Raw genomic sequence first — 21324 nt, forward strand, 5'->3', positions numbered from 1 at the left:
TTTCCACGGCCCCGAGGATTTTCACCAAAGTAATGGCGGAAATGATGGTGCTCCTGCGCAAGCAGGGTGTCACAATTATCCCGTACTTGGACGATCTCCTAATAAAAGCGAGATCGAGAGAACAGTTGCTGAACAGCGTGTCACTCTCCCTGAGGGTGTTGCAACAGCACGGCTGGATTCTCAATCTACCAAAGTCACAGTTGGTTCCAACGACCCGTTTGCCTTTCTTAGGCATGATTCTGGATACGGAACGAAAAAGGGTTTTTCTCCTGATGGAAAAGGCCCAGGAACTCCAGAACGTGGTCAAGAAAAAAAAGCCAAAAAGGGTGTCGGCCCATCAATGCACTCGAGTTCTGGGAAAGATGGTGGCGTCTTACGAGGCCATTCCATTTGGCAGGTTCCATGCGAGGACCTTTCAGTGGGACCTTCTGGACAAGTGGTCCGGGTCACATCTACATATTCATCAGATGATCAGCCTGTCCCCCAGGGCCAGGGTATCTCTCTTGTGGTGGCTGCAGAGTGCTCACCTTCTAGAAGGTCGCATGTTCGGCATTCAGGACTGGGTTCTGATGACCACGGACGCGAGCCTCCGAGGCTGGGGAGCAGTCACACAGGGAAGAAACTTCCAGGGGCATTGGTCAAGCCAGGAGGCTTGTCTACACATCAACGTACTGGAATTGAGGGCCATATACAACGGCCTACGTCAAGTGGAGAATTTTCTTCGCGACCTACCGGTTCTGATTCAGTCAGACAACGTCACGGCTGTGGCTCATGTAAACCGCCAAGGCGGAACAAAGAGCAGAGTGGCAATGGCAGAAGCCACCAGAATTCTTCGCTGGGCAGAAAATCATGTAAGCGCTCTGACAGCAGTCTTCATTCCGGGAGTGGACAACTGGGAAGCAGACTTCCTCAGCAGACATGATCTCCATCCAGGAGAGTGGGGACTGCATCAAGAAGTCTTTGCAGAGATTGCAAGTCAGTGGGGACTGCCTCAAATAGACATGATGGCGTCACACCTCAACAAAAAGCTCCCGAGTCTTGCAGAAGTAGTCCGCACTTGGGACGGGCGCCCAGCATCCTCTACGGACTACGAGAAAAAGATTTACCGGTAGGTTTAAAATCTTATTTTCTCTTACGTCCTAGAGGATGCTGGGGACTCCGTAAGGACCATGGGGATTATACCAAAGCTCCCAAACGGGCGGGAGAGTGCGGATGACTCTGCAGCACCGATTGAGCAAACAGGAGGTCCTCCTCAGCCAGGGTATCAAACTTATAGAACTTTGCAAAGGTGTTTGAACCCGACCAAGTAGCAGCTCGGCACAGCTGTAGTGCCGAGACCCCTCGGGCAGCCGCCCAAGACGAGCCAACCTTCCTAGTGGAATGGGCCTTGACCGATTTTGGTAACGGCAATCCAGCCGTCGCATGTGCCTGCTGAATCGTGTTACAGATCCAGCGAGCAATAGTCTGCTTTGAAGCAGGAGCGCCAACCTTGTTGGCTGCATACAGGACAAACAGTGCTTCTGTTTTTCTGACTCTAGCCGTTCTGGCCACGTAAATTTTCAAAGCCCTGACCACATCAAGGGACTCGGAATCCTCCAAGTCTCGTGTAGCCACAGGCACCACAATAGGTTGGTTCATATGAAAAGATGACACCACCTTAGGCAAAAATTGAGGACGGGTCCGCAATTCTGCTCTCTCCATATGGAAAATTAGATAGGGGCTTTTATAAGACAAAGCCGCCAATTCCGACACTCGCCTAGCCGAAGCCAAGGCTAACATGACCACTTTCCAAGTGAGATATTTTAACTCCACCGTTTTAAGTGGTTCATACCAGTGCGACTTAAGGAAACTCAACACCACGTTAAGGTCCCAAGGCGCCACCGGAGGTACAAAAGGAGGCTGAATATGCAGCACTCCCTTCACAAAAGTCTGTACTTCTGGGAGAGAAGCCAGTTCTTTTTGAAAGAAAATGGATAAAGCCGAAATCTGAACCTTAATAGAGCCTAATTTTAGGCCCAAATTCACTGCAGTCTGTAGGAAGTGAAGGAAACGGGCCAGATGGAATTCTTCCGTAGGAGCATTCCTGGCCTCACACCAAGAAACATACTTTCGCCATATACGGTGATAATGTTTAGCTGTCACGTCCTTCCTAGCCTTTATCAGAGTAGGAATGACCTCATCCGGAATGCTCAGGTCCTGTCTTAGAGGAAGAGGCCACGGATCTTCTGTGAGCATCTCCTGTAGATCCGGATACCAGGCCCTTCGTGTCCAATCTGGAACAATGAGAATTGTCTGTACTCCTCTTTTTCTTATTATTCTCAACACCCTTGGGATGAGAGGAAGAGGAGGAAACACATAGACCGACTGGAACACCCACGTTATCACTACGGCGTCCACAGCTACCGCCTGAGGGTCTCTTGACCTGGCGCAATACCTCTGCAGCTTTCTGTTGAGGCGGGACGCCATCATGTCTATCTGGGGCAGTCCCCACTGACATGCAATCTGTGCGAAGACTTCCTGATGAAGTCCCCACTCTCCTGGATGCCGGTCGTGTCTGCTGAGGAAATCTGCTTCCCAGTTGTCCACTCCCGGAATGAACACTGCTGACAGTGCGCTTACATGATTTTCCGCCCAGTGAAGAATCCTGGTGGCTTCCGCCATTGCCACTCTGCTCCTTGTGCCGCCCTGGCGGTTTACGTGAGCCACTGCGGTGATGTTGTCTGACTGGATCAGAACTGGTAAGTCGCGAAGCAAGGTCTCCGCTTGACGAAGGGCATTGTATATGGCACTCAGTGTTAGGTTCCTGGTGCTCAGAACAAGGGAGATGTTCATGAAGTGAGTCCAGAGCACCAGGACGGAATGCTGGGAAAGGGGAATGGAAAGGGAATAGCCCCTGGCGCCCTAACTCTATTGTCTCACCCGTGCTATCGGAAATCCCTTGCGAGACTATGGTTTCTTGAGCCCTTGGCAGCCACGTTTGAAGGGCGGATTATGTCTGCCCAACTCCGGTGCCTCCCGGTCTTAATGAGAGACAAAGGGAAATCCGAGGCAGAATGATAACAAGAGGACCTCTAACTAAGCAAACAGGCCAGGGGCTACAAGCTAACTAAAAACCTAAAGTATGTGCGGAGAAACCGCCAAAGGAAAAGAACAACAAAGGAAATGCTGATCACACGCCGACACAATACCTTTGTGTACCGGCGGTGACAGCATAAGCAGAACCCTCTGCAAAACACCAGGGACAGAAACAATAATGGAATACAGCGGCCTAGGCCAACGGACGCGGGAGAGCCGCTACTCACGGAACCGGTACGAATACTGGCAAACGGACAGGAACTTCTAATGCTGCCGACACCGACTCTCAGAACTGGAGTACAGGCAGAATCCCAAACGACAGACCGGTGGACACCAGGAAGCCAGAAGACTTGACCAGGGACAGGCAAAGCCACTGGAACTCAGGGCAGGAACGCCTCACAGCAGGACACGGGATCAGACACAGGAATCGACACAGGGACTGACACAGGAATCAACACAGGGACTGACAGGAACCAGCTCAACTTCAAGCAGTCTGCAAACCAAGGAATATCACCAGCATCTGTGAATTGCAGTCAGCCAGCATATAACAGAGAGGCCTAATTAATAATCCCATGCAGCTGCCCTGTTGCATGATTCTAAACTGACAAGATGCAATTAGCAGCCAGGTGAGGCTGAACACATGGGAACAAGCTGCAATTACACAGACTCACCAGCGGCAGCAGACAAGAGTATTCTAAAACAGAGCAACAGGAAATCCTGGCATGCAAGACAACTTTATAAACATAAAATAGGTATGAACCACTACCTGTGGTTCATAACAGTATCCCCTCCTTAAGGGTGAGCTCCGAGCACCCTATGACACCCACGGGGAACATAAACAGAAGTATAACATGAAATACAGAACAAAACTGCAAAACAGGAATGAGCCACAGCCGTGGCTCATACATTACCCCCCCCTTGAGGAGGGGTCAAAAGACCCCAAAATTCAGACTATCCAGAACAAGGGATACAAAAAAAAACCAAAAAAAAAAAACCTGACACACTGGTCTAACAGACAAGAAAACAAAAAACAAGCTGTAGCAACAACTTGTAACAGTGCCCTCCCCTTGATGGTGGCCACTGGACACAAGACAAGGAAAAAAAAAAATCTCTCTTTTTTTTTTATCAAGGCAAGAGTCAAAAATTACTTCTTTTTCTTCTTCTTTTTACAAAGCTCTTTAGGTCTGACCAAGGTAATTCCCCAAACATTGTCTGAACTGATGGTACCACCCAGCAAGGCTGCGTTCAAATCAGAGACAGGTCTCTTACCCTTGGGAGCTGAATTTTCTGGTAAAGTACTATTATTAGAAGAAGAAGTCAAAAAAGCACATCCTGCAGTCAAAACAACGGGCTGGGACTCTTGTGCCGAGTTTACAGTATTTGGTGGACTCTCAGCAGACAAGACGGGTGACTTAGAGGAACCTGAACCAATTTCTTTGGAACCGTATCTTTTAACAATTGCATCACAGAATGCTAGGGGATCCTGAAGAATGGGATCTTCAGCTTTCATTAGGCTGGTCGCCCACTCAGAAGGCTCTCCTCTAAAAGAATAAATCAGATAGAGCCCAAGGTTTTCTGAAGTGATGCCCAGAAATGGTCTAGACAACATAATAGTGTAATAGTGTTTGAAAAGCGCCAGAAATTGGGCGAAGTCCCCATCAAAGGTTATGGATGTTGAGATATCAGAGTCAGGATCTGTTTCCTTCTCATCTGACTGACTGGAGTGCTTTGCTAGGACCTGGTCACTATTGACCTTACTCGAGGCTGAGACTCTCTGAACCCCACCCGGGGCTGAGACTTTCTGAACCCCACCCGGGGCAGTGACTTTCTGAACCCCACCCAGGGTAGTGACTTTCTGAACCCCACCCGGGGCAGTGACTTTCTGAACCCCACCCGGGGCAGTGACTTTCTGAACCCCACCCGGGGCAGTGACTTTCTGAACCCCACCTGGGGCAGTGGCCTCCGGGAACCCCGCTGGGGCAGTGGCCTCCGGGAACCCCGCTGGGGCAGTGGCCTTCGGGAACCCCGCTGGGGCAGTGGCCTCCGGGAACCCCGCTGGGGCAGTGGCCTCCGGGAACCCCGCTGGGGCAGTGGCCTCCGGGAACCCCGCTGGGGCAGTGGCCTCCGGGAACCCCGCTGGGGCAGTGGCCTCCGAGAACCCCGCTGGGGCCAGCACCTCGGATTCTTTTACTGGGACCGGGCCGTTGGCCTCCCTGACTGGGATCGGGCCATCGGCCTCCCTCTCTGAGTCGATAATTATCGAAAGTTCTCCCGGGACTATGACTTCCGGGACTTTTGCTGAAGCAATAACGTTCAGATCCTCCACTAATGCTATGCTTCTTAAGTTCTTTCCTGGGGAAGCGACTTCTAGACCCTTCTTTGGGGCTGCGTCTCTCGAGACCCCACTTGGGGATATTACTTCAAAGATCCCTTCTGGGGTTTTGCTTCTCGAGTTCCCCTCAAGAACTATGGTTTTAGAGACCCTTTCTAGGGTTGCGCTTTTCAAGTCCCTACCTGGGGTAACAGCTTCTGAGACCCCTTCCGGTATGGACACCTGAACTATAATATTTGTTGTCCCTCTATAAGCTAGGGCATCGGGTACCGCTCCAGCACTCTGGGCATCGGGTACCGCTCCAGCACTCTGGGCATCGGGTACCGCTCCAGCACTCGGGGCATCGGGTACCGCTCCAGCACTCGGGGCATCGGGTACCGCTCCAGCACTCGGGGCATCGGGTACCGCTCCAGCACTCGGGGCATCGGGCACCGCTCCAGGACCCTGGGCTACGGGCACCGCTCCAGGACCCTGGGCTACGGGCACCACTCCAGGACCCTGGGCTACGGGCACCACTCCAGGACCCTGGGCTACGGGCACCACTCCAGGACCCTGGGCTACGGGCACCACTCCAGGACCCTGGGCATCGGGCACCACTCCAGGACCCTGGGCATCGGGCACCACTCCAGGACCCTGGGCATCGGGCACCACTCCAGGAACCTGGGCATCGGGCACCACTCCAGGAACCTGGGCATCGGGCACCACTCCAGGAACCTGGGCATCGGGCACCACTCCAGGAACCTGGGCATCAGGCACCACTCCAGGAACCTGGGCATCAGGCACCACTCCAGGGACTTGCAACTCCGCTTCCACAGGAACCTCAAGAGAGGAGAGAAACATTCTCTTTTGATTCCTGAATCTATAATGGGGCTCCCTTGCCCAAGGACCCCAATTATAGGACAGAGAGCTTTTTTGTGTGGGTTGTGTGACAAGTACCTCTGCCACAGTAGAGACAGGAGTAGGTCTTGTATCATGACTCAACTTGGCCAGAGGGCAAGACTCGTTACCACACTTTGGCTTGCGCAACTCACAGGTCTGCAGATAATGGCCTAAACCCCCACAATATAGGCATAAGTTTAAGTTTCTGCGACGCAGACGCTCCTCTTCTGAGAGCCTGGGCCGCAGAAAACTTTTAAACCTTTTCTCTTCAATTAAACCAGAGGATTCTCTTGTCACCATACTGTGAACAAGAGTCTCTTTAGAGATAGATGTACTCTCAACGACTTCTGGCAAGATGAGCAAGATTTTAGTCAGTAGGTTTTGCAGTTGCTTTAGGGATTGCTGCAAAACTTCTAGTCGCTCTGGTCTCAAAGCACTGAATACAGAGTTCAGGGCTGCGAGAGATGCCTGCAGGGCTTACATAGTAGACATAGGAGGATTAAAACTAGACAAGACAAGACAAGACAAGGCAAGACTAAATTTTTACTAAACAAAACAAGACTTTTTTTTTTTTTTTTTTTTTAACCGGACTGGATTCTAAACACCGGACTGGATTCTAAACACCGGACTGGATTCTAAACACCGGACTGGATTCTGCACACTGAATTCTAGACAGCATATATATGCCTGGAATAAAAGGCTGGCTACCTCCTTACCAGGTGGCTGCTGATTCCAATCTACATTCACACAGTTCTGCCCAGCGCCAACAAACCTTATTTTCTGTTTTTTGTTCCAAATTGCCAGAGGTTTGGGCAGCAGGTCAGCACTGTGTTTATACAACATGAATGTTGCTTGCTATGCGGACAGAATACAGCGTAGACATGAAGTACTAAAGAAATACACTTCTGAGAATGTTAATAAGAAAAAAGACAATCCAGTGTATGATGGATTTTTTCAGGATTCTAGCAGACTCGAGGAATTATTGAAAGCAGAATGTAGACACTGGTGGGATAAAACCACCCTTACTAAATATATTGAAAACAACAAAATTCCTCGAGGTCTGCGGATCTTTAAGAGTCTATCATTTCAGGATAATCCGGAACTGAGAATACAGTGGGAGAATGTTTTAGATAAATGTTCTATGGCATTAATGCAATTATGGGACTGACACAGGAATCAACACAGTGACTGACAGGAACCAGCTCAACTTCAAGCAGACTGCAAACCAAGGAATATCACCAGCATCTGTGAATTGCAGTCAGCCAGCATATAACAGAGAGGCCTAATTAATAATCCCATGCAGCTGCCCTGTTGCATGATTCTAAACTGACAAGATGCAATTAGCAGCCAGGTGAGGCTGAACACATGGGAACAAGCTGCAATTACACAGACTCACCAGCGGCAGCAGACAAGAGTATTCTAAAACAGAGCAACAGGAAATCCTGGCATGCAAGACAACTTTATAAACATAAAATAGGAATGAACCACTACCTGTGGTTCATAACAGTATCCCCTCCTTAAGGGTGAGCTCCGAGCACCCCATGACACCCACGAGGAACATAAACAGAAGTATAACATGAAATACAGAACAAAACTGCAAAACAGGAATGAGCCACAGCCGTGGCTCATAACACTCAGCTCCAGAACGTTGATGTGAAGACAAGTTTCTTGACTTGACCAAAGACAGTGTAAGTTTCTTCCTTGTGTGACTGCTCCCCAACCTCGGAGGCTCGCGTCCGTAGTCACCAGAACCCAGTCCTGAATGCCGAACATGCGGCCCTCTAGAAGGTGAGCACTCTGCAGCCACCACAGGAGAGATACCCTGACCCTGGGGGACAGTGTGATCAACCGATGAATCTGTAGATGTGACCCGGACCACTTGTCCAGCAGGTTCCATTGGAAGGTCCTCGCATGGAACCTGCCGAACGGAATGGCCTCGTAAGATGCCACCATCTTTCCCAGGACTAGAGTGCAGTGATGCACTGACACCTGTTTTGGTTTCAATAGGTTCCTGTCCAGAGTCATGGGTTCTTGAGCCTTTTCCATTGGAAGATAAACCCTTTTATGGTCCGTATCCAGAATCATGCCCAAGAAGGTCAGACGAGTCGTAGGAACCAGCTGCGACTTCGGGATATTGAGAATCCAGCCGTGTTGCTGTAACACTCTCAGTGAAAGTGACACGCTGCTCAGCAACTGCTCTCTTGATCTCGCTTTTATGAGGAGTTCGTCCAAGTACGGGATAATTGTGACCCCCTGCTTGCGCAGGAGCACCATCATTTCCGCCATTACCTTGGTGAAAATCCTCGGGGCCGTGGAAAGCCCAAACGGCAACGTCTGAAATTGGTAATGACAATCCTGTACCGCAAATATCAGGTACGTCTGATGAGGTGGATATATTGGAACATGAAGGTATGCATCCTTTATGTCTAGGGATACCATAAAATCCCCCCCTTCCAGGCTGGCGATGACCGCTCTGAGTGATTCCATCTTGAATTTGAACCTTTTCAAGTATAGGTTCAGGGATTTTAAATTTAGAATGGGTCTGACCGAACCGTCCAGTTTCGGGACTACAAACAGGGTTGAGTAATATCCCCTCCCCTGTTGCAGTCTGGGAACCTTGACCACCACCTGTTGAAGATACAATTTGTGAATTGCATTTAACACTAACTCCCTTTCTGAGGAAGAAGCTGGCAGGGCCGATTTGAAAAAACGGCGAGGAGGCACCTCTTCGAATTCCAGCTTGTAACCCATTCAAACAATTTCTACTGCCCAGGGATCCACCTGTGAGTGAACCCAGATGTGGCTGAAAAGTCGAAGACGTGCCCCCACTGGGGCGGACTCCCGTAGCGGAGCCCCAGCGTCATGCAGTGGATTTTGTAGAGGCCAAGGAGGACTTCTGTTCCTGGGAACTAGCTGTGTAGCTTCTTTCCTCTGCCCTTACCTCTGGCAAGAAAGGACGCACCTCGTACTTTCTTGTTTCTCTGTGACCGAAAGGACTGCATCTGATAATGTGGCGCTTTCTTAGGCTGTGAGGAAATATAAGGCAAAAAAGTGTTGCCTTGCACTGGGGTCCGCCGCTGCAATGTAATGAGTCAAACTGACTCATTACATGCCGCCTGCCGCTGTGTACTGTGGGCCGCAGAGGGGAAGAGGAGGAGATCACAGGGACGCAGCCACAGGGGGAAGGAGGAGGAGGGAGAGGGATTCGGGAGCCGCAGCAGCGCAATGTAATTTGTGGAGGCGCCGCTGCAGCTGTTCCTCTCCTTCCACATAGGCTGGCCGCCGCTGTGAAAACTGGGATGCACTTCCTCATCAATGTGAAGAAAGGGGACTCAGTGTACCGTAATGTGTAAAAGATGGACTCTGTCTGCCATAATGTGTAAAAAGGGGACGCTGTCTGCCGTAATGTGTAAAAAGGGCTCTGCCTGGTGTAGTGGTGCTACTGTGCTACGTAATTTGAATAATGGAGACTACTGTGCACTGTAATATGAATTGGTATTATTTTGTGGCCACACCCCTTCCCCATGAAGCCACGCCCCTATATTTTTGCCCCTCTTTTACATAAAGGGAGGGGCATTGATGCCGTTTCTTGCACACAGCGCTAAGATGTCTATTTACGGCACTGTTGCTAGGTATCCACTTCCCTGGCCCTGAGCAGATCTACACCTGTGTGGCCAGCAATCCCTTTTTTAAATAATATATCAATATGTATACATTATCTATATATCTATATATATATATATATATATATATATATACACTGCTCAAAAAAATAAAGGAAACACTTAAACAACACAATGTAACTCCAAGTCAATCACACTTCTGTGAAATCAAACTGTCCACTTAGGAAGCAACACTGATTGACAATCAATTTCACATGCTGTTGTGCAAATGGAATGGACAACAGGTGGAAATTATAGGCAATTAGCAAGACACCCCCAAAAAAGGAAGTGTTCTGCAGGTGGTGACCACAGATGATGTTTTGGTCACTTTTGAAAGCTGGTGGTGCTTTCACTCTAGTGGTAGCATGAGACGGAGTCTGCAACCCACACAAATGGCTCAGGTAGTGCAGCTCATCCAGGATGGCACATCAATGCGAGCTGTGGCAAGAAGGTTTGCTGTGTCTGTCAGCATAGTGTCCAGAGCATAGAGGCGCTACCAGGAGACAGGCCAGTACATCAGGAGACGTGGAGGAGGCCGTAGGAGGGCAACAACCCAGCAGCACGACTGCTACCTTTGTGCAAGGAGGAACAGGAGGAGCACTGCCAGAGCCCTGCAAAATGACCTCCAGCAAGCCACAAATGTGCATGTGTCTACTCAAATGATCAGAAACAGACTCCATGGGGGTGGTATGAGGGCCTGACGTCCACAGGTGGGGGTTGTGCTTACAGCCCAACACCGTGCAGGACGTTTGGCATTTGCCAGAGAACACCAAGATTGGCAAATTCGCCACTGGCGCCCTGTGCTCTTCACAGATGAAAGCAGGTTCTCACTGAGCACATGTGACAGACGTGACAGAGTCTGGAGACGCCAAGGAGAACGTTCTGCTGCCTGCAACATCCTCCAGCATGACCGGTTTAGCAGTGGGTCAGTAATGGTGTGGGGTGGCATTTCTTTGGGGGGCCGAACAGCCCTCCATGTGCTCGCCAGAGGTAGCCTGACTGCCATTAGGTACCGAGATGAGATCCTCAGACCCCTTGTGAGACTATATGCTGGTGCGGTTGGCCCTGGGTTCCTTTTAATGCAAGACAATGCTAGACCTCATGTGGCTGGAGTGTGTCAGCAGTTCCTGCAAGACAAAGGCATTGATGCTATGGACTGGCCCGCCCGTTTCCCAGACCTGAATCCAATTGAGCACATCTGGGACATCATGTCTCGCTCCATCCGCCAACGCCACGTTCCACCACAGACTGTCCAGGAGTTGGCGGATGCTTTAATCCAGGTCTGGGAGGAGATCCCTCAGGAGACCATCCGCCGCCTCATCAGTAGCATGCCCAGTCGTTGTAGGGAGGTCATACAGGCACGTGGAGGCCACACACACTACTATTTTGACTTGTTTTAAGGACATTACATCAAAGTTGGATCAGCCTGTAGTGTGTTTTTCCACTTTAATTTTGAGTGTGACTCCAAATCCAGACCTCCATGGGTTAATAAATTTGATTTCCATTGATCATTTTTGTGTGATTTTGTTGTCAGCACATTCAACTATGTAACGAACAAAGTATTTAATAAGAATATTTCATTCATTCAGATCTAGGATGTGTTATTTTAGAGTTCCCTTTATTTTTCTCTGACGTCCTAGTGGATGCTGGGGACTCCGTAAGGACCATGGGGAATAGACGGCTCCGCAGGAGACTGGGCACATCTAAAGAAAGATTTAGGACTATCTGGTGTGCACTGGCTCCTCCCCCTATGACCCTCCTCCAAGCCTCAGTTAGATTTCTGTGCCCGGCTGAGCTGGATGCACACTAGGGGCTCTCCTGAGCTCCTAGGAAGAAAGTGTTTGTTAGGTTTTTTATTTTCAGTGAGACCTGCTGGCAACAGGCTCACTGCATCGAGGGACTAAGGGGAGAAGAAGCGAACCTACCTAAGTGGTGGTAGCTTGGGCTTCTTAGGCTACTGGACACCATTAGCTCCAGAGGGATCGAACACAGGACCCGACCTCGTCGTCCGTTCCCGGAGCCGCCCTTACAGAGCCAGAAGCAAGAAGGTGGTCCGGAAAATCGGCGGCTGAAGACTTCGGTCTTCTCCAAGGTAGCGCACAGCACTGCAGCTGTGCGCCATTGCTCCTCATGCACACCACACACTTCGGTCACTGATGGGTGCAGGGCGCTGGGGGGGGGGCGCCCTGAGCAGCAATACTGACACCTTGGCTGGCAAACTGGCACCATATATAGCCCCAGAGGCTATATAGGTGCTTTTTAACCCCTGCCAGAATCCATAAAAATGCGGGAGAAAGTCCGCAAAAAAGGGGCGGAGCTATCTCCTTCAGCACACTGGCGCCATTTTTCCCTCACAGCTCCGTTGGAGGGAAGCTCCCTGGCTCTCCCCTGCAGTCAATACACTACAGAAAGGGTTAAAAAGAGAGGGGGGGCACAATTTAGGCGCAGTATACAATATATATAGGCAGCTATAAGGGAAAACACTCTTATATGTGATATCCCTGTGATATATAGCGCCCTGGTGTGTGCTGGCATACTCTCCCTCTGTCTCCCCAAAGGGCTTTGTGGGGTCCTGTCCTCTGTCAGAGCATTCCCTGTGTGTGTGCTGTGTGTCGGTACGGCTGTGTCGACATGTATGAGGAGGATAATGATGTGGAGGCGGAGCGAATGCCTGTAAATGTGATGTCACCCCCTGCGGGATCGACACTGGTGTGGTTGGACTTATGGAAGGATTACGTGAAAGTGTCAACTCCTTACACAAAAGGTCGACGACACAGAACAGCCGGCTACTCAGCTTGTGCCTGTTCCAGCGTCTCAAATGTCATGGGGGGCTCTAAAAACGCCCGCTACCTCAGATGGCAGAAACAGATGTCGACACGGATACTGACTCCAGTGTCGACGACGATGAGACTAGTGTACCCTCCAAATAGGTCCACCCGTTACATGATTGAGGCAATGAAAAATGTATTACACATTTATGATAATACCCCGGGTACCACATAAAAGGGTATTATGTTTGGTGAGAGAAAACTACCAGTAGTTTTTCCTGCATCTGAGAAATTAAATGAGGTGTGTGAGGAAGCGTGGTCTTCCCCCGGTAAGAAATTGATAATTTCTAAATGGTAATTGGCAGCGTACCCTTTCCCGCCAGAGGATAGGTCACGTTGGGAAACACCCCATAGGGTAGATACAGCGCTTACACGCTTATCAGAAAAGGTGGCACTACCGTCTCCGGATACGGCCGCCCTGAAGGAACCTGCTGATAAAAAGCAGGGGGTTACCCTAAAAGATATAGTCACACACTCGGGCATTATATTGCGACCAGCCATTGCTTCGGCATGGATGTGCAGTGCTCCCGCTGCGTGGTCAGATTCCCTGTCGGAAAATTACTATGGATAGGGACAATATTTTGCTGACAATAGAGCATATAAAAGACGTGGTCTTATACATGCGTGATGCACAGAGGGATATTTGCCGGCTGGCATCAAAAATAAGCGCTAGGTCCATTGCCGCCAGACGGGGGTTATGGACTCGGCAATGGTCAGGCGATGCCGACTCGAATCGGCACAGGGAAGTTTTGCCCTATAAGGGGGTAAAACTGTTGGGGGATGGTCTTTCAGACCTCGTTTCCACAGCTACTGCTGGGAAATCGACTTTTTTGCCACAGGCTACCCCACAACAAAAGAAAGCACCGTATCATCAAGTACAGTCCTTTCGGCCCCAGAAAAGCAAGAGGGCTAGAGGCTCATCCTTTCTGCCGAGAGGCAAAGGTAGAGGAAAAAGCTGCAGCACACAGCTAGTTCCCAAGAGCAGAAGCCCTCCCTGCGTCCGGTAAGTCCACGGCATAACGCTGGGGCTGCTCAGGCGGACCCGGGTACGGTGGGGGCCCGTCTCAGAAATTTCAGCGCCCAGTGTGCTCTCTCACATGGATCCCTGGGTCCTTCAAGTAGTATCTCAGGGGTACAGGCTGGAGTTCGAGACGTTCTTCCCCCCGCCGTTTCCTAAAATCTGCCTTACCGGCACCTCCCTCTGCCAGGGAGGGGGTGTTGGTGGCTATTCAACACTATAATCACAACAAGTGATTGTCAAGGTGCCCCTCCTTCAGCAAGGAAGGGGTTACTATTCCACAATGGTTGTGGTACCGAAACAGAACGGTTCGGTGAGACCCATCTTAAAATTAAAATACTTGAACTTTTATATCAGAAGATTCAAGTTCGAGACGGAATCGCTCAGGGCGGTTATTACGAGCATGGACGAGGGGATTACAGGGTCTCCCTGGACATCAAGGATGCGTACCTGCATGTCCCCATTTACCCTCCTCACCAGGAGTACCTCAGATGTGTGGTACAGGACTGTCACTATCAGTTCCAGACGCTGCCGTTGGAGTTGTCCACGGCACTGAAGGTCTTTACCAAGGTAATGGCCGAAATGATGATACTCCTTCGCAAGAAGGAAGTTTTTATTATCCCGTACTTGGACGATCTCCTGATAAAGGCGAGGTCCAAAGAACAGTTGGTAGTGGGGGTAGCACTCTCTCGGGAAGTGCTACAACAGCACGACTGGATTCTCAATATTCCAAAGTCACAGCTGGTCCCGACGACACGTCTTCTGTTCCTGGGATTGATTCTGGACACAGACCAGAAAAGAGTGTTTCTTCCAGTGGAAGTACACGAGTCCTGAAAAAAAATGGTAGCTTCGTACGAAGCATAATTCCATTCGGAAGGTTCCACGCAAGGACGTTCCAGTGGGACCTGTGGGACAAATGGTCCGGGTCCCATCTACAGATACAACAGCGGATAACCCTGTCGGCAAGAAACAGGGTGTCGCTGCTGTGGTGGCTGCAGAGGGCTCATCTACTAGAGGGCCGCAGATTCGGAATACAGGACTGGGTCCTGGTGACCACGGAGGCCAGCCTTCGGGGCTGGAGTGCAGTCACACAGGGAAGAAATTTCCAAGGAGATTTCGCTTCACATAATTATTCTGGAGCTAAGGGCCATTTACAATGCCCTAAGCCAAGCAAGGCCCCTGCTTCAGAACCAGACGGTACTGATCCAATCAGACAACATCACGGCGGTCGCCCATGTAAACAGACAGGGCGGCACAAGAAGCAGGATGGCGATGGCAGAAGCCACAAGGATTCTCCGATGGGCGACCTACACCCGGGAGAATGGGGACTTCTTCCAGAAGTTTTCCAAATGCGGGTAAACCGTTGGGAATGACCACGGGTGGACATGATGGCGTCCCGCCTCAACAAAAAGTTGAATATATATTGCGCCAGGTCAAGGGACCCTCAGGCGATCGCTGTGGACGCTCTAGTGACACCGTGGGTGTACCAGTCGGTTTATGTGTTTCCTCCTCTACCTCTCATACCCAGGGTACTGAGAATAATAAGAATGCGAGGAGTGAAAACCATACTCGTGGTTTCCGGATTGGCCAAGAAGAGCTTGGTACCCGGAACTTCAAGAGATGCGGGCAGAGGACCTTTGGCCTCTGCCGCTCAGACAAGACCTGCTGCAGCAGGGACCCTGTCTGTTCCAAGACTTACCGCGGCTGCGTTTGACGGCATGGCGGTTGAACACCGGATCCTAAAGGAAAAGGGTATTCCGGAGGAAGTCATCCCTACCCTGATCAAAGCCAGGAAGGATGTCACCGCAAGACATTATTACCGCATTTGGCGGAAATATGTTGCTTGGTGTGAGGCCATGAAGGCCCCGAAGGAGGAATTTCAACTGGGTCGATTCCAACACTTCCTGCAAGCAGGGGTGACGTTGGGCCTCAAATTGGGGTCCATCAAGGTCCAGATTTCGGCTCTGTCGATTTTCTTCCAGAAAGAACTGGCTTCACTGCCTGAAGTTCAGACTTTTGTCAAAGGAGTTCTGCATATTCAGCCTCCTTTTGTGCCCCCAGTGGCACCTTGGGATCTCAATGTGGTTTTGGCATTCCTGAAATCACATTGGTTCGAACCACTTAAGACTGTGGAATTAAAATATCTCACGTGGAAAGTGGTCATAAGATGGATAGGGCAGAATTGAGGACTCGTCCTCAGTTTCTCCCGAAGGTGGTCTCAGCTTTTCACTTGAACCAACCTATTGTGGTGCCTGCGGCTACTAGGGACTTGGAGGATTCCAAGTTGCTGGACGTAGTCAGGGCCCTGAAAATTTATGTTTCCAGGACGGCTGGAGTCAGAAAAACTGACTCGCTGTTTATCTTGTATGCACCCAACAAGCTGGGTGCTCCTGCTTCTAAGCAGTCTATTGCGCGCTGGATTTGTAGCACTATTCAGCTGGCGCATTCTGCGGTAGGATTACCGCAGCCTAAATCAATAAAAGCCCATTCCACAAGGAAGGTGGGCTCATCTTGGGCGGCTGCCCGAGGGGTCTCGGCTTTACAACTTTGCCGAGCAGCTACTTGGTCAGGGGCAAACACGTTTGCTAAATTCTACAAATTTGATTCCCTGGCTGAGGAGGACCTGGAGTTCTCTCATTCGGTGCTGCAGAGTCATCCGCACTCTCCCGCCCGTTTGGGAGCTTTGGTATAATCCCCATGGTCCTTACGGAGTTCCCAGCATCCACTAGGACGTCAGAGAAAATAAGATTTTACTCACCGGTAAATCTATTTCTCGTAGTCCGTAGTGGATGCTGGGCGCCCATCCCAAGTGCGGATTGTCTGCAATACTTGTACATAGTTATTGTTACAAAAATCGGGTTTTGTTGTGAGCCATCTCTTCAGAGGCTCCAATTGTTATCATACTGTTAACCGGGGTTCCTATCACGTGTTATATAGTGTGATTGGTGTGGCTGGTATGAGTCTTACCCGGGATTCAAAATCCTTCCTTATTGTGTCAGCTCTTCCGGGCACAGTTCCTAACTGAGGCTTGGAGGAGGGTCATAGGGGCAGGAGCCAGTGCACACCAGATAGTCCTAAATCTTTCTTTAGATGTGGCCAGTCTCCTGCGGAGCCGTCTATTCCCCATGGTCCTTACGGAGTCCCCAGCATCCACTACGGACTACGAGAAATAGATTTACCGGTGAGTAAAATCTTATTTTTTGAGCAGTGTATGTGTATATATATATATATATATATATATACATACAGTATATATATATATATATATATATACATACAGTATATATATATATATAGTATATATATATATATATATATAGTATATATATATATATATATATATATATAAATATATATATATATATATATGTATAGATAGATAGATAGATTATACGGGAGCATTCAAAGAATTCCTCATTTGGAGTTGGGCATGAGGGGGTGGACTTGGATGGGATGAGAGGGAGGGGCCAAAGCATTTTGTTGCACCTGGCCCCACCGCTTGCTAGTTCCACCACTGCCCAGTATCAATCCCAGTAGTTGCCAAGTCCCGATTATTTCTTTGCCAGCAACTTGTGCAGAGTCAACTCACCTATACCTATAAACCCAGGTAGTGTAAGTAGCAGCTATGCATTCATAGCTTTCAGATCTGGGAATTAATCACCAGTTAAATCAGGATGTTCTCTGCAATATTACATGTTCCATAATAGAAAGTGCATTTGTTAGACTTAAGCTGGGTACACATGGGACAGTCTAGCCAACTATTTTGGCTAGGTAGGTCGTTGAACGATAATATTGTTCCGTGTGTATAGGCTAGATCGTTCACTAGGCGCGCTCCCGCGGGTAAACGTCAAAATCGTTGATAGACTGTGCAGCAAGGTAAATTTTGGCTAGATCGTTCATGATCGTTCACGGTCTACACAGTGTGTATGAACGATGAACGATTTTTGCTAGATGATGTCATCTGGCCACTAAGAAAATATTTAAATTTTGAGCCAAAAACCATCTAGGCAATATCTTTGAAAGACTGAAAGATTTGGCTAAATCTTTCGATGTGTACACTCTAGATCAGGCATTCCCAACCACGGTCCTCAAGGCACACCAACAGTGCAGGTTTTAGTTATATCCAGGCTTCAGCACAGATGGTTAAATCAAAATAACTGAGGTACTAATTAAGTCACCTGTGTTCAAGCCTGGATATCACTAAAACCTGCACTGTTGGTGTGCCTTGAGGACCGCGGTTGGGAATGCCTGCTCTAGATCACAGGTTCTCAAACTCGGTCCTCAGGACCCCACACAGTGCATGTTTTGCAGGTCTCCTCACAGAATCACAAGTTAAATAATTAGCTCCACCTGTGGACCTTTTAAAATGTGTCAGTGAGTAATTAATACACCTGTGCACCTGCTGGGTTACCTGCAAAACATGCACTGTGTGGGGTCCTGAGGACCGAGTTTGAGAACCCCCGCTCTAGATCGTTGAGTCAGGAGCAGGGAGCTGAAAGGGAAAGATTTTATCTTTCAATATATCGGTCTTTCCGTCTGTACCCAGCTTAACTAATACTAGAGAAACTGTGGACAGGGCAGGGTTTAAACAAAATGTTTTAAAAAAAAAAACATTCTGTTTTTTTATTATGCTGTGACTAAAGGCACGGTGCCGTGACTTCTAAAAAAAACAAATGGCAATTATACTAAAAAACTAGTATTTTTATTCAAAATGTTGCTCAAGGCACCCCAACGGTCCAGGTTTTAGGTATATCCATGGCTCAGCACAGATGGTTAAATCAAATTGAGTGAGGTACTAATCAAGTCACCTAGCATGTATATACTTAAAACCTGGACAGTTGGGGTGCCTTGAGGACCGCGTTTGAGAACCTTAATAAGTTAGACTAATGCTTAACATTAACTTATTCTTGCTTTCAATTTCATCTATCTCTGAGTGTACTTTGTATGTTTCAATATGTTTAGATGTACTAGGAATAAATAAGCAGTAAAAAATTGGTTTTATTTATTATTATTACAACTTATTTATATAGTGTAAGGATACTGAAGTGTATGAAGCCAGCGGCCGTGTAAGTGAATCACTGCTTACCTCCGTCCGGACACACGCTCCTCCCGCGCAGCGTTGATTTCAGAGGACGTGTCTTCAGGACCTCCGCCCAGAACTTGCCGGCTAAAGGGAACAAGAAATACTCTCACTGCGGGCCCACTTCCCTCTTGGCCTGGGGATCAGGGGCACACCGGGGGTGGCTGCGACGTTCACCGATTAGGTGAATGTCATCATCGGCCCGTGGGCCTCAGCTACCCAATCGTCACCTATTTGGCACTTGCGCACCGAGGTGGGAGCGAGCCCGCTAGGCCTAGCGGGATCCCGCGACCGGTGCTCAACACGGACAAGGACACACACTCACAAATAATACTCACGCTGGTACTCTTGTCAACTTGCTTGATACGCCACTCCGCTCCTGGGGAAAAGAATGACAGCAGCCTCCCTACAACTAAACAACGGCTAACAACAAACTGAGCCTAACTATTATGAACTGCAACAATTTACTGGGACGGCTACTTCACCTAATCACTAACAACAGGTCAAGCAAACACAAGAGTAATGCGAGTATAATATAAATGGAGGGTACCTTACCATCCGGTCCGGCGCAGGTTCTGCCACCTCGCCCTAGTGGTGACCAACTCTCCACGGCTCTTCCCCGCCCTGGGAGTGTACGCAAGGCGTGAGGGTCAGCCGACCCTCCGTGCCCAGCCTACAATGTACCCCACCCGAGCGGCCGCACAGCTCGCTCGCGGAGGTGCACAAAAAGGCAGGGCCCCGCTTGGCTTGAGAACACCCCGATGGCCTTTCCCTCCTTAGTGGGTACCGTGGGATGACCCGAACGTAATACCCTGGGTCACCTTTGATCCTCTACCCCCGTAGTTTGCTGGGTGCTCCTGTGGCCCGCAGGCCTACGGCCCGTTATGCCCCGGGCCTAATGCCCGCCTGACTGGGTGGCTGATGAGAGTGCGAGCCTAACGCCCAGCACCCCAGTTTAGAATGGCCGGGTCTGGCCTTACAGGCCGCGGGCCGGGTGGAGCCCCGACTGCACGCGGCCTCACAGGCCCAGACGCGCCGACCTTATTGCCCACGGGCCGGAAGGGCCCGACTAACTGGCCACAGGCCGAGAGGGCCTGACTATGCCCACGGGCCTAGCACCCGATCACCCGGTGGTCTAGGAGGAGGCTGGAGACTCGGCACGAGGCCGCTTACCGGGCCGTAGGGAGAGGCCGCGGTGGGGAGCTTCGTTAGCTCTTTTGCCTCCCACACACCGCGACACTCTCCTCCGGGACTTCCGGTGGGCTCCTCTTCCGCAGTCGTCCCGACGCCTTCTTCCCGGCCGTCGACAGGCTCTCCGTGCTGGGACCTCTTCTGTCTTCTGCCTCCTGGCCGTCGCTGCCGTCGCCGCTGCCGCCGCCTCTTCTCCTGGACCACCGCCGTCTTCTTTCTTCTGTTCCTTCTTCCTCTTCTGGAGCTCTTCTCTGCTCCGTCCCCGGCGCCGACTGGCCGCTCCCGCTCCGCCGCGTCTGTTATAAGACGCTGGGAGGGGGCGGCGCTATGACGCGGCGAGCCCTGATTGGCTCGTCGCGGCATGCTCTGATTGGCTGACCGGGCGCGAGCCCTGATTGGCTCCCGCCCGGCGCCATCCTCGCCCGCGATTGGAGGGGCTTGAATCCCACCGGATGCAAGCCCCTCCGCACTGAGGACCCGCCGCAACGCCGCCGCTGACCGGGGGGAACGGGGGCCAGCGACTTCCCCCATCCCCGCGTCCCGCTGCCCTCTCACATTTCCCCCCCCTGTTTCCTTTGTAGACCCTACAAAGATGCGAGCTGCAGCCCACTCGAAGTTTGGGTCCGCGAAACGGGGGGACGGCACCCCAAGGGTAGTTCGAGTTGAACGCCTGGGTAGGGTTGCTGAGGTGGGGACGGGAACCTCTGGCACAGAAGTCACCAGTTCACCACTCGCGGCTGACTCCCCCGATGGCGGAGGGTCCGAGGCCCCTTCAGGCGGCGGAATCCACCAATCATCCTCCTCCGTTCCCGGAGTAGCCCCTGGGACTGTCTCCATGGGGAGCAGGTCCTCAAATAGGCAGGGACGCAGCATGTTCCTATGTAAAGTGCGGGCACGCCCACTCCCGTCTTCCGCCTTTACTTCGTAAACGGGGTTGTCAGGAGACACTCGCCGCTGCACGATGTATGGCATCACCTCCCATCGTTCGCTCAATTTGTTTCCAGGACGTTTCTCTCGGACTAACACTCTTTGTCCCTCCGCGAATGGTCCTCCTAACGACCTCCCGGGGCTAGGGTGCAGGTTGGACCCGATGTTCCCCGCTGCCATCTCCCGGGCGAACGTCAGTCGGCGTCTCTGCTCCTCAATCCAACCACTGTGCGTCCACTCTTCCTCCTCCGCCGGTAGGGACAGATCGAGGTCCTGTAGGTCCTTCTCTGGTCGGCCGAACAGCAGGAAATAAGGCGAGAACCCCGTGGTCC

At 50.6% G+C, this 21324-nt stretch overlaps 1 protein-coding gene across 1 annotated transcript in view; it reads left to right on the plus strand.

Moving 5' to 3' along the window:
• LOC134889019 (uncharacterized) overlaps nucleotides 1-21324 on the plus strand; it is a 391009-nt gene that overhangs the window by 164641 nt on the left and 205044 nt on the right. The window lies entirely within an intron of this gene.

Source organism: Pseudophryne corroboree, chromosome 1 (assembly GCF_028390025.1).
Source record: "Pseudophryne corroboree isolate aPseCor3 chromosome 1, aPseCor3.hap2, whole genome shotgun sequence".
NCBI lineage: Eukaryota > Metazoa > Chordata > Amphibia > Anura > Myobatrachidae > Pseudophryne > Pseudophryne corroboree.